The sequence below is a fragment of the Arachis hypogaea genome, chromosome 5 (assembly GCF_003086295.3).
Source record: "Arachis hypogaea cultivar Tifrunner chromosome 5, arahy.Tifrunner.gnm2.J5K5, whole genome shotgun sequence".
NCBI classification, from domain to species: Eukaryota; Viridiplantae; Streptophyta; class Magnoliopsida; order Fabales; family Fabaceae; genus Arachis; species Arachis hypogaea.
The window spans coordinates 22,635,147-22,648,701 of NC_092040.1; the positions used below are offsets into that span (position 1 = coordinate 22,635,147).

General features: G+C 38.7%; 1 non-coding gene across 1 annotated transcript; it reads right to left on the reverse strand.

Annotated features, from left to right (window-relative positions):
- Window positions 1-2,085: 2,085 nt before the first annotated feature.
- LOC112804709 (small nucleolar RNA R71) lies at window positions 2,086-2,189 on the reverse strand. The gene has a single exon (XR_003203327.1). It is a non-coding gene; the product is annotated as a small nucleolar RNA R71 (small nucleolar RNA).
- Window positions 2,190-13,555: the final 11,366 nt, after the last annotated feature.

Consider the following 13,555-nt stretch of genomic DNA (forward strand, 5'->3'; position numbering starts at 1 on the left):
AATATTAACTTAAACTTATTATGGCATGAAACCCAATTGAATATCATGGTTTATGGGATTGGGCCTGAAGAATTGATGAGTCTGGAACTTCAAATTGTTGAGTCTTGTGTCATTACTTGTTTATCACTAAGTTTGCTCAATGAATGTTACAGAATTGGATCACAGCCTCATCAGGATTATGGACCATAAGCCTAAAGCAAAAGGAAATCAAGGAAAGGCCTCAAAGCCCAAGAAACACAATAGAAGCTCAATTTAGAAAGTGTATAAATAGGATAGAATTGAAGTTAGTTAGAACCTTTTGACACTTTAGAATTTTTCATACTGTAATTGAATTGAGAGCTATGACTCACTAAACCCCTTTCATTGGGTTAGGGAGCTCTGTTGAAATTCAATGGATCAATAATAGTTTTATCTTCTTCTTCAATCTTTTCTCTTAAATTTTGTTAGAAAGCTTCTCGATCTAATTCCATTGAGTAATTGTCTTGGGAAAGAAATTACCCATAATTGGAATCCTTCGGAACCTTGGGAAAGGAATGGAGGATTCATGCTAGAGAAGCTTTCTCACAGTGAATTGGATTGGGGTTTGGATGGATATTGTGACATGTAATCCTACCAAATTGTGGTCCATGAAGCTGTGTGGTATAATCAGTGATCGAGCTTCACCTCTTCTTATGAACATTTAAACCAAGGGATTGGGAATTTGTTTGTTTTTAGAGAGAATTGGTGAGCCAAGGGATTGGGATCCAATCATATAAGATTGCCAAGCAAAATTCAATGAATGCATTGGTTGAGGAAGAGATAAAAATGTTTTGATTCGGAGATCTCAATATCTCCTAACACCCAATGAACTCCTCTCTCTGATCTATCCTTTTCCATTTACATTCTGCAATTTCAATTTATGCAATCACCCCAATTCCCTTTTAATTTCAGCAATTTAACTTCTCGCACTTTAATTCTCGCAATTTAAGATTCAGTCATTTCAATTCCTTGCAATTTACATTTCCCGCCAATTTACTTTATGCAATTCACACCCAATTCTTGATTCCGCTCAACTAATCAAACTTCTAATTCGAATTGCTCATTCAACCAATCCTTGTGGGATTCGACCTCACTCTATTGTGAGTTTTTACTTGACGATAACCGGTGCACTTGCCGGAAGGAATTTTGCCGATCGTGCAATTTCCTAAAATCATAGCATCAAGGTTATGCTACATCAAGTTTATGGCACCGTTGCCGGGGATTGGTTTTCGATTGACAATTCTCAAATTGGAAGTTAACTAGATTGAGCAATTTTTCTTGTTTTTGTTAAATTAGTTCAAGTTACTTGTTGAATTTAATTTCTGCACTCTGTTATTTGCTTTTCCTTTCTTATGCCTTTCATTTCAAGCAACTAACTCACTGACCCACTAACTATTTGAATTAATTCCTCAACTGCTCTAACCATACTCTTCCATTAACCAAGAGTATTCCACTTGTTTGTTGCTTGTGGTGTGTTCTTGTATGACAGGTAGGAGAGGAGAGGCATCAACTCCTCCATATACCGAACCAGAGAGGACCCTTCATAGACTTAGAAGGGAAGCAAGAAGGAAGAGGGTACTGGGAGAAGAAGAATATGAAGGAGAATCTGAGGACGATTTTGAGGAAGCTCTAGATCTCAACATGGATAGAGAAGTTCACAACCATGAGAGGGTTGATGGAAACAATGCCATTCCTGAGAGGAGGGTTCTTGGTTCATACATAAACCCAACCTCTGGGAATTGTGGTAGCAGCATTCAGAAACCACCCATTCAGGCCAACAATTTTGAACTCAAACCACAGCTAATATCATTGGTGGAGAATCATTGTTCATTTGGTGGGAGTGCTAATGAAGACCCAAACCAACATCTCACAAAATTCTTGAGAATTTGCGACACTGTGAAGTCCAATGGAGTCCAGGATGATGCCTATAAACTGCTCTTGTTTCCATTTTCACTTAGGGACAAGGCAGCTAAGTGGCTGGAATCATTCCCAAGGGACAGCCTAACAACCTGGGATGAGGTGGAGAGCAAGTTTCTGGCACATTTCTACCCCCCACAAAAGGTCAATAGGCTTCGATCTGAGGTTTAGACTTTTAGACAACAAGATGGTGAGACGCTCTACGAGGCATGGGAGAGGTTCAAAGAGTTGACAAGGAAATGCCCACCAAACATGTTCCCTGACTGGGTGCAATTGCATATTTTCTATGATGGACTTTCTTATGAATCAAGGAAGGCTGTAGACCATTCATCAGGAGGTTCATTGAACAGGAAAAAGACTGTGGAAGAAGCCATTGAAGTGATTGAGACAGTGGCTGAGAATGAGTATTACTATGCTTCAGAAAGGCACAACACTAAGGGAGTCATGGAGCTGAACCATGTTGATGCAATCCTAGCCCAAAACAAAGTGTTTGCCAAGCAACTAGCAGAGCTTACCAGGAAGTTAGACACAAAGCAAGTGGCTGCAATACACACACAAGATCAAGAGGAAGTAAGCATTGAAGGAAATGATTGGGAGGAGGCTAACTATGTGGGAAACCAACAAAGGCAATCATATGATCCACATTCCAACACTTACAACCCAGGATGGAAAAACCACCCAAACTTTGGGTGGGGAAACCAGCAAAGCCAACCACAAAACCACAAACCTTACAACCACAACCAACATAACAATTCCACATACCAAAACTCCAACCAAAGATCATACCAAACCACACAAAACACTTACTCCCAATCACCATATCATGGCCAAAATAACCAATCTGCCCAATCCGATCCAAACCAACAATTTCAAGATCAATTAAACAAGATAGAAAGAATGATTGCAACCATGAGTCAAGACATAACCGAATTGAAAGCTTTTAAGGAAGAAGTAAATTCTAACTTGTAAAACCAAGGAGCTGCCATCCAGAAGCTAGAAAATCAAATTGTGTATTTGTCTAAGCAAACCCCTGGGCCAAGCGTTTCTCATGCTGCCAAGGCTATTGCAAGGGAAGAATGTAAAGCCATAACACTCAGAAGTGGAAAGAAGCTAAGGGAGATCTCAAAGGAAACCACCGAGGATGAAGCAAAGGAAGATGTGGGAGACCAGGAACAAGGACAATCTTTTACACCATCTGCAACAAAAGAAAAAGAAAAAGAGGTCCTGAGGCCTTATACACCCAAAGCACCATATCCTCAACGTTTGATGAAAAGTGAAAAGGATGGCCAATTCTCCAGATTTTTGGAGATTTTCAAGAAGCTTCAAATCAACATTCCTTTTGCTGAGGCAATAGAGCAAATGCCACTCTATGCAAAATTCTTGAAGGAATTAATGACCAAGAAGAGGAGCTGGAGAAATGAGGAAACTGTGTTGTTAACTGAAGAATGCAGTGCCATCATTCAACACAAATTGCCTCAGAAATTGAAGGATCCAGGCAGTTTCCAAATCCCCTGCATCATAGGAGAAGTCATGGTGGAGAAGGCCTTGTGTGACTTAGGGGCCAGTATCAATTTGATGTCTCTAACAATGATGAAAAGAATGAAGATTGAGGAAGCCAAACCAACAAGAATGGCCCTCCAATTGGCAGATCGAACTTTTAAGTTCCCTCATGGGATAGTTGAGGATTTGTTGGTGAAAGTGGGAGATTTTATATTTCCGGCCGATTTTGTGGTGTTAGATATGGAGGAAGAAGCCAAGGCTTCCATAATTCTGGGAAGACCCTTCCTGGCTACTGCTGGAGCCATCATAGATGTCCAAAAGGGTGAACTCACTCTTAGATTACATGATGAGAAATTGGTGTATAACGTATTCAAGGCAATGAGCTATCCATCAGAATCACTAAAGGAATGCATGAGGGTGGATGTAGTGGATATTGCAATACAAGAAACCTTTGAGGAAACAACAAAGGAAGTGGCAGAGGAGGAGTTCACCAAGGAGATTGAAGTTAGTGACATGAAGGCTGCTGAAACAACCATGCCAAACATGCCAGAGAAAGTGAAAGAAGAGAAGGAGGCACCAAAACCTGAGCTCAAAGCATTGCCCCCTAATCTCAAATATGCATACTTGGGTAGTGATGAGAGCCATCCTGTTATCATTAGCTCTGCCTTGAGCCAAGAACAGGAAGAAGAATTGATCAAGGTGCTACAAACTCATCAAGATGCCATTGGGTGGACCCTAGCTGATTTGAAGGGGATAAGTTCATCCATATGCATGCACAAAATCTTGTTAGAAGAGGATGCTAGACCCTCCATTCAAACTCAGAGAAGATTGAACCCCACCATGAAAGAAGTGGTACAAAAGGAGGTCATGAAGTTATGGCAGGCAGGGGTAATATACCCCATTTCTGATAGCCCGTGGGTTAGTCCCATACATGTAGTTCCCAAGAAAGGTGGCATAACTGTGGTGCCAAATGAGAGGAACGAACTCATACCCACAAGAACTGTCACTGGGTGGAGGATGTGCATAGACTATAGGAAGCCACCAGAAAAGATCATTTCCCACTCCCATTCATGGATCAAATGCTTGAAAGGCTTGCAGGACATGCGTACTATTGCTTTTTGGATGGATACTCAGGCTATAATCAGATAGTAGTTGATCCAAGAGATCAAGAGAAAACATCATTTGTTTGTCCATATGGAGTTTTTGCTTATAGACGCATGCCCTTTGGATTGTGCAATGCACCTGCCACTTTCCAAAGGTGCATGCTGTCCATCTTTTCGGACATGATCGAAAAGTTTATTGAAGTTTTCATGGATGATTTTTCTGTGTTTGGAGATTCTTTTCCTAGCTGCCTACACCACCTTGCCTTGGTGCTTAAGAGATGCCAAGAGACTAACCTAGTATTAAACTGGGAAAAGTGTCATTTCATGGTCACAGAAGGAATAGTCCTTGGCCACAAAATCTCAAATAAAGGCATTGAGGTGGACAGAGCTAAGGTGGAACTCATTGAAAAACTACCTCCACCAAGTAATGTCAAGGCAGTTAGGAGTTTCTTGGGACACGCTGGCTTTTACAGAAGGTTTATTAGAGATTTTTCTAAAATAGCCAAACCTTTGAGTAACTTGCTTGTCTCTGATACACCCTTTGTATTTGATAAAAATTGCATGGTAGCCTATGAACTTTTGAAGCAAAAACTTTCCTCTGCACCTATCATTGCCCCACCTGATTGGAACTTACCTTTTGAACTGATGTGTGACGCATCAGACCTTGCTATTGGGGCAGTGTTAGGACAAAGGAAAGACAATTTGGTACATGTGATTTATTATGCCAGTAAGGTCTTGAATGATAACCAAAGGAATTACACAACCACTGAAAAAGAACTCTTGGCAATAGTCTTTGCATTTGACAAATTTAGATCCTATCTCATTGGGTCTAAAGTCATTGTCTTCACTGATCACTCAGCTTTAAAATACTTACTTGCTAAACAAGAATCCAAACCAAGACTTATTAGATGGGTTCTTTTGTTGCAGGAATTTGACATTGAAATCAAAGACAAGAAGGGTGTAGAGAACAAAGTGGCAGACCATTTATCAAGGATACCATGTGAAGAAGGAAGCACACAAAGCACACATATAAATGAGTGCTTCCCTGATGAACAACTCATGGTGATTCACAAAGCACCATGGTTTGCAGACATAGCAAACTTCAAGGCCACTGGGAGTTTGCCGTTGGAATTTAACAAGCATCAAAGGAAGAAATTGGTAAATGATGCCAAATACTTCATCTGGGACGAACCATACTTGTTCAAAAAATGTTCAGATGGCATACTAAGAAGATGCATATCAGAGGAAGAAGGAAGGGAAGTCTTATGGGACTGCCATGGCTCCACTTATGGAGGACATTTTGTAGGAGAAAGAACAGCAGCCAAGGTGTTGCAGTGTGGTTTTTATTGGCCCACTATCTTCAAAGATGCAAAGGAACTAGTGAAGCATTGCCATGAATGCCAGAAAGCCGGGAACCTGCCAAAAAGAAATGAGATGCCACAACAATTTATTCTAGAACTTGAATTGTTTGATGTATGGGGGATAGATTTCATGGGACCCTTTCCCACCTCATACGCAAATAATTACATTCTTGTGGCAGTAGACTATGTCTCCAAATGGGTTGAAGCAATAGCAACTCCAACCAATGATAATAAGGTAGTCATTAACTTCCTCAGAAAACACATTTTTTGCCGTTTTGGGGTTCCAAGAGCAATCATCAGTGATGGAGGAAGCCACTTCTGCAACAAACCATTAGAGGCATTGCTTCTAAAATATGGAGTCAAACATAAAGTAGCCACACCATACCATCCACAGACAAGTGGGCAAGCCGAAATATCTAATAGGGAACTCAAAAGAATCTTGGAAAAGACTGTGGGAGCTTCAAGGAAGGACTGGTCGATTAAGCTAGATGATGCTCTTTGGGCATATAGGACAGCTTTCAAAACACCAATTGGAATGTCTCCTTACCAACTAGTATATGGAAAGGCTTACCATTTGCCACTGGAGTTGGAGCACAAGGCATTCTGGGCCTTGAAACTCTTAAACTTGGACAGCAAAGCTGCTGGAGAAAGAAGGATGTTGCAAATTCAAGAGTTAGAAGAATTCAGAGCTGAAGCTTATGAGAATGCCAAAATTTACAAAGAAAGAGCAAAGAAGAAGCATGACAGCAACATAGCCCCAAGGAAATTTGAAGCGGGACAAAAAGTATTGCTCTACAATTCTAGGCTGAAGCTATTTCCAGGGAAGCTAAAATCAAGGTGGTCTGGACCATTCCTTGTCACCAAGGTCTCCCAATATGGACAAGTAGAAATCATGGAAGAAAAGTCACAAAGAACCTTCACTGTGAATGGTCAAAGACTCAAACATTACTTGGGAGATGTAGAGGAGAAGGACAAGGTTAAATATCACCTCAACTAAGGAAACTGACTGTCAAGCTAATGACGTTAAAAGAGCGCTTGTTGGGAGGTAACCCAACCTGAGGTAACACTCTTTTGCTGTGTCTTTTATTTGTTTCAATAAAGGGTGAAGTAGTTTCTGTGCATTGCAAAGAATTAAGTTTGGTGTTTCACACCAAACAATGAATTTGTGGATTAATAATTCAAAGGGGAATGTGTAACTCTAAGTTTGGTGTTCCACCATAAAGATCAATTGAACACAACAACCTTTGAATTATATGAAAGGAATAACCATTCTAAGCAATCACAGAAATGCTTAAAATCCTTAGCAGCAACTTCACGCCAAGGAGAATTCAAGAATTCAAAGAACAGAGGAGTAAGTAGGAGATTAAGTTTGGTGTTCACACACCAACTTAAGACTCAGACACTTGCCCATACATCATTGAGCTAACCACTCAAATGCTTGAGAAGCAAGCAATTTCATCACTATTTGCAGGAAAGGAAACAAGGATCTTAGAAAGAATATGAAGCAACAACTAGGAGAAGAAGGAGAAATCAAATTGTTTCCTGGCAACAAGGAGAAAACAAGAAATTTCACAAGGTGGTGTTGTTCCTTGACTATTCTTTAAAAGGCAAACAAAAGCATGCTTGTTCTGGTTTAAACTGTAATTGTTGAATCTTTCTGGAATGTGAAGTTTTTAGTATGTTTATTGATTTACTGCTTTGAATAAAGTGAAATGCCTAGATGTTTGGATATAACTTCACCTGCTTAAACAAATGCTTGCCATGCTTGTTCTGTTTCCAAAAATAAAAGAAAAGTTTGAACAAAAGTAACTTGGCTCAATTAGTGACAAATCAAGTAGAATTATGTGGTGGTATGCATGCTTGATTGTTTAGTTAGCTCACTGGAAATTTAGTGTAGAATCATCATTTTTGTGTAGAAGTTGAATACTGTCTATGGATCTTGATGAATAAATGTCTTTGGCCATGAGAAAGAAAGAAAAAGAAGAAGAAAAAGCCACTGAAAAGGGCAATCAAAAAGCAAAAAGCAAAAAAAAATTGAGAAAATAAGCTAGGCACCAATGGTTTGAACTTTTGAGACATATGCCTGTGGTGTTTATGTACTAGGATCTGCTTGGATGAATAGGTTCTGTGGAGTGTTTCAACACTTGGTAACTTGGGTTAACTAACCCGGGATTATCAACCAAAAGTCCATTATCAAGAGCAACCTAGCTACAAAACATTTAGTTACACAAAGAGGTGCTGGGCACCAATGTCTCAAGAAGAAATGTGAACTAAAATGCCTGTAGTGGATATGTGTAATGCAATGATAAGAAAAAAAAATGCCAAAGGCTTATGCAACACAGGACACTGAGCAAACAAGGAGCAAAGGAGCTCTAAGAAAAAGAAAAACAAAGAAAGGAAAATGTGCCAAAGACATAAGAATAACAAGAGGCCATAGCAGTGTTTGATGGATGCAATAAAAAAATGATGATTCTACCTGATAAGAATGAAAAAGTGATGCTGCAACTTTCTGCATAAAACCCTTCTGATGAACTTCAAATGCTTGCTAATATAGCCAATGTGATTGCCTTTTGTTTCATACTTTCTTCTCAAATAACTCAGGACTTGCTTAGGGACAAGCAAGTATTAAGTTTGGTGTTGTGATGCCAAGGCATCTTAGGCTAGTTTCACTAGCATTTTTCTGTTAGTTTTAGTTGTTTTATGCATTTTCTTGAGCTTAAAGTAACCAAGAATGGTTAAATGAACAACAAAGCAATGAACCATCCAAAACATTATGATTTTGATGCAAATTCCATGAGTTTTTAGTGATATTACTTGAATGCTATGAATGGATGAATTCTCATGAAATTTTGCAAAACTTTGATGCAATTGTTTGGATGATTTCAGGGAAGAGAGGCTAGGCAAGGAAGCAACAAAATCAATGAAGGAAGCTTGAAATTCAAATGGGACGTTTAAGCTCCAGTTTAAGCCTAAACTGGAGCTTAAACGCCAAAATCATGAGAAGAGAGGAAATGCTGTAACTGGCGTTTAACCTCCAGTTTGACCTTAAACTGGAAGTTAAACGCCAGAATGAGAAAGGGCACTAAGAAGCATTCCACGTTTAACCTCCAGTTTGACCTTAAACTGGAGGTTAAATGCCAGAATGATGATTTGAACCAAGGGAGCATTCCACGTTTAACCTCTAGTTTAACCTTAAACTAGAGGTTAAACGTGTTCGACACTTTTCTTTCTCACCAAGAAGCATTCCACGTTTAACCTCCAGTTTAACCTTAAACTGGAGGTTAAACGCCAGAAGCAAGAGAGGCACCAGGAGCATTCCACGTTTAACCTCCAGTTTGATCTCAAACTGGAGGTTAAACGTGTTCGACCATTTCCTTCCTCCAGGGTGTTTTCTTCATTCCACGTTTAACCTCCAGTTTGACCTCAAACTGGAGGTTAAACGTGTTCGATCCAAATGGCCTCCAGGGGTTGCTTTCTTCATTTCCAAGTTTAACCTCCAGTTTAACCTCAAACTGGAGGTTAAACGTGTTCGATCCTAATTGCCTCCAGAGCTTGTTTTCTTCATTTCCAAGTTTAACCTCCAGTTTAACCTTAAACTGGAGGTTAAACATGTTCGACTATGTACACTCCTGGGGTGCTTTCTTCCAATTCCACGTTTAAGTTTTAGTTTGACCTTAAACTGAAACTTAAACTTCAACTTAAACACCACCATTTGAAAAGGTTTCTGGGCCAATTATATTGAAGTTTAAGTTAGCAATTGAGTACAAATATTAACTTAAACTTATTATGGCATGAAACCCAATTGAATATCATGGTTTATGGGATTGGGCCTGAAGAATTGATGAGTCTGGAACTTCAAATTGTTGAGTCTTGTGTCATTACTTGTTTATCACTAAGTTTGCTCAATGAATGTTACAGAATTGGATCACAGCCTCATCAGGATTATGGACCATAAGCCTAAAGCAAAAGGAAATCAAGGAAAGGCCTCAAAGCCCAAGAAACACAACAGAAGCTCAATTTAGAAAGTGTATAAATAGGATAGAATTGAAGTTAGTTAGAACCTTTTGACACTTTAGAATTTTTCATACTGTAATTGAATTGAGAGCTATGACTCACTAAACCCCTTTCATTGGGTTAGGGAGCTCTGTTGAAATTCAATGGATCAATAATAGTTTTATCTTCTTCTTCAATCTTTTCTCTTAAATTTTGTTAGAAAGCTTCTCGATCTAATTCCATTGGGTAATTGTCTTGGGAAAGAAATTACCCATAATTGGAATCCTTCGGAACCTTGGGAAAGGAATGGAGGATTCATGCTAGAGAAGCTTTCTCACAGTGAATTGGATTGGGGTTTGGATGGATATTGTGACATGTAATCCTACCAAATTGTGGTCCATGAAGCTGTGTGGTATAATCAGTGATCGAGCTTCACCTCTTCTTATGAATATTTAAACCAAGGGATTGGGAATTTGTTTGTTTTTAGAGAGAATTGGTGAGCCAAGGGATTGGGATCCAATCATATAAGATTGCCAAGCAAAATTCAATGAATGCATTGGTTGAGGAAGAGATAAAATGTTTTGATTCGGAGATCTCAATATCTCCTAACACCCAATGAACTCCTCTCTCTGATCTATCCTTTTCCATTTACATTCTGCAATTTCAATTTATGCAATCACCCCAATTCCCTTTTAATTTCATCAATTTAACTTCTCGCACTTTAATTCTCGCAATTTAAGATTCAGTCATTTCAATTCCTTGCAATTTACATTTCCCGCCAATTTACTTTATGCAATTCACACCCAATTCTTGATTCCGCTCAACTAATCAAACTTCTAATTCGAATTGCTCATTCAACCAATCCTTGTGGGATTCGACCTCACTCTATTGTGAGTTTTTACTTGACGATAACCGGTGCACTTGCCGGAAGGAATTTTGCCGATCGTGCAATTTCCTAAAATCATAGCATCAAGGTTATGCTACATCAATTCACCTCTTCCATTGAAGGGTTCTCAGGATCATAAGCTTCTTCCTCAGATGAAGCTTCCTTAGTACTGCTTGGTGCATTTTGCATTCCAGACAGACTTTGAGAAATCATATTGACTTGTTGAGTCAATATCTTGTTCTGAGCCAATATGGCATTCAGAGTGTCAATCTCAAGAACTCCTTTCTTCTGACTAGTCCCATTGTTCACAGGATTTCTTTCAGAAGTGTACATGAATTGGTTATTTGCAACCATTTCAATCAGTTCTTGAGCTTCAGTAGGCGTCTTCTTCAGATGAAGAGATCCTCCTGCAGAGCTATCCAAAGACATCTTGGATAGTTCAGAGAGATCATCATAGAAAATACCTATGATGCTCCATTCAGAATGCATGTCAGAGGGACATTTTCTGATTAATTGTTTGTATCTTTCCCAAGCTTCGTAGAGGGATTCTCCTTCCTTCTGTCTGAAGGTTTGGACTTCCACTCTAAGCTTACTCAATTTTTGAGGTGGAAAGAACTTTGCCAAGAAGGCATTGACTAGCTTTTCCCAAGAGTCCAGGCTTTCTTTAGGTTGAGAGTCCAACCATGTTCTAGCTCTGTCTCTTACAGCAAAAGGGAATAGCATAAGTCTGTAGACCTCAGGGTCAACCCCATTAGTCTTGACTGTGTCACAGATTTGCAAGAACTCAGCTAAAAACTGATGAGGTTCTTCCAGTTGAAGTCCATGGAACTTGCAATTCTGTTGCATTAGAGAAACCAATTGAGGCTTAAGCTCAAAGTTGTTTGCTCCAATGGCAGGGATAGAGATGCTTCTCCCATAGAAATCGGGAGTAGGTGCAGTAAAGTCACCCAGCACCTTCCTTGCATTATTGGCATTGTTGTTGTTGTTTTTGGCTGCCATGTGTTCTTCTCCTTTGAAGAATTCGGTCAGGTCCTCTAAAGAGAGTTGTGCTTTGGCTTCTCTTAGCTTTCTCTTCAAGGTCCTTTCAGGTTCAGGATCAGCCTCAACAAGAATGCCTTTGTCTTTGCTCCTGCTCATATGAGAGAGAAGAGAACAAGAAATGTGGAATCCTCTATGTCACAGTATAGAGATTCCTTGAAGTGTCAGAGGAAAAGAGGAGTAAAAGACAGAAGTAGAAAATTCGAACTTATCAAAGAAGATGGAGTTCGAATTTTGCATTAAGGAATAGTGTTAGTCCATAAATAGAAGGATGTGAGAAGAAGGGAAGTAATTTTCGAAAATTAAGCAAAAATTTTGAAAACATTTTTTTGAAAAACATTACTTAATTTTCGAAAATGAAAGTGGGAAAGAAATAAAATGATTTTTGAAAAAGATTTTGAAATTAGAAATCAAAGAGATTTGATTGAAAATTATTTTGAAAAAGATGTGGTTAAGAAGATATGATTGGTTTTAAAAAATGTGATTGAGAAGATATGATTTGAAAAACATTTTAAAAAGATTTGATTTTGAAAAATTAAAAACTTGGCTAACAAGAAAAGATATGATTCAAACATTAAACCTTTCTCAACAGAAAAGGCAACATACTTGGAATGTTGGATCAAATCATTAATTGATAGTAAGTATCTTTGAAAATAGAAAGAAATTGATTTTGAAAAAGATTTGATTGAAAAATTGATTTGAAAAAGATTTGATTGTGAAAAGATTTTGAAAACCTGAAAAAAAATTGATTTGAAAACAGAATCTTCCCCCTTGTGCCATCCTGGCGTTAAACGCCCAGAATGGTGCACATTCTGGCGTTTAACGCCCAAAACTATACCTTTTTGGGCGTTAAACGCCCAACCAGGTACCCTGGCTGGCGTTTAAACGCCAGTCTGTCCTTCTTCACTGGGCGTTTTGAACGCCCAGCTTTTTCTGTATAATTCCTCTGCTGTATGTTCTGAATCTTCAATTCTCTGTATCATTGACTTGAGAAGACACAAATTAAAAATATTTTTGGATTTTTAATAATAAGAACAAATCAAAATGCAACAAGAATCAAATAACCATGCATGCAAGACACCAAACTTAGCAGTTTGTATACTACTGACACTAACAAAATGAAAATGCATATGAGACACACAAAACTCTCAAGTCAATTGAATTCAAAGATCAGAGCACGAAAATTATTAAGAATTACTTGAAAATCCTTAAGACACATGAATGAATGCATGCAATTGACACCAAACTTAAGATGAGACACTAGACTCAAACAAGAAACATACAATATCTTTGGATTTTATAATTTTGTAAATTTTTTTGTGTTTTTCGAAAATTAAGTGGAAAAAGGTATCAAAATTCTTAATGAGAATTCCAGGAATCAGTGCAATGCTAGTCTAAGACTCTGGTCCAGGAATTAGACATGGCTTCACAGCCAGCCAAGCTTTCAAAGAAAGCTTCGGTCCAAAACACTAGACATGGCCAATGGCTAGCCAAGCCTTAGCAGATCACTGCTCCAAAAGCAAGATTGATAAAAATCAACAAGCTCTTGTGATGATAAGTTGAAACCTCGGTCCAATGAGATTAGACATGGCTTCTCAGCCAGCCAGACTTCAACAAATCATCATGAAACTCTAGAATTCATCTTCAAGAATTTCGAAAAAAAATAAATACCTAATCTAAGCAACAAGATGAACCTTCAGTTGTCCAAACTGAACAATCCTTGGCACTGATGTTACCGG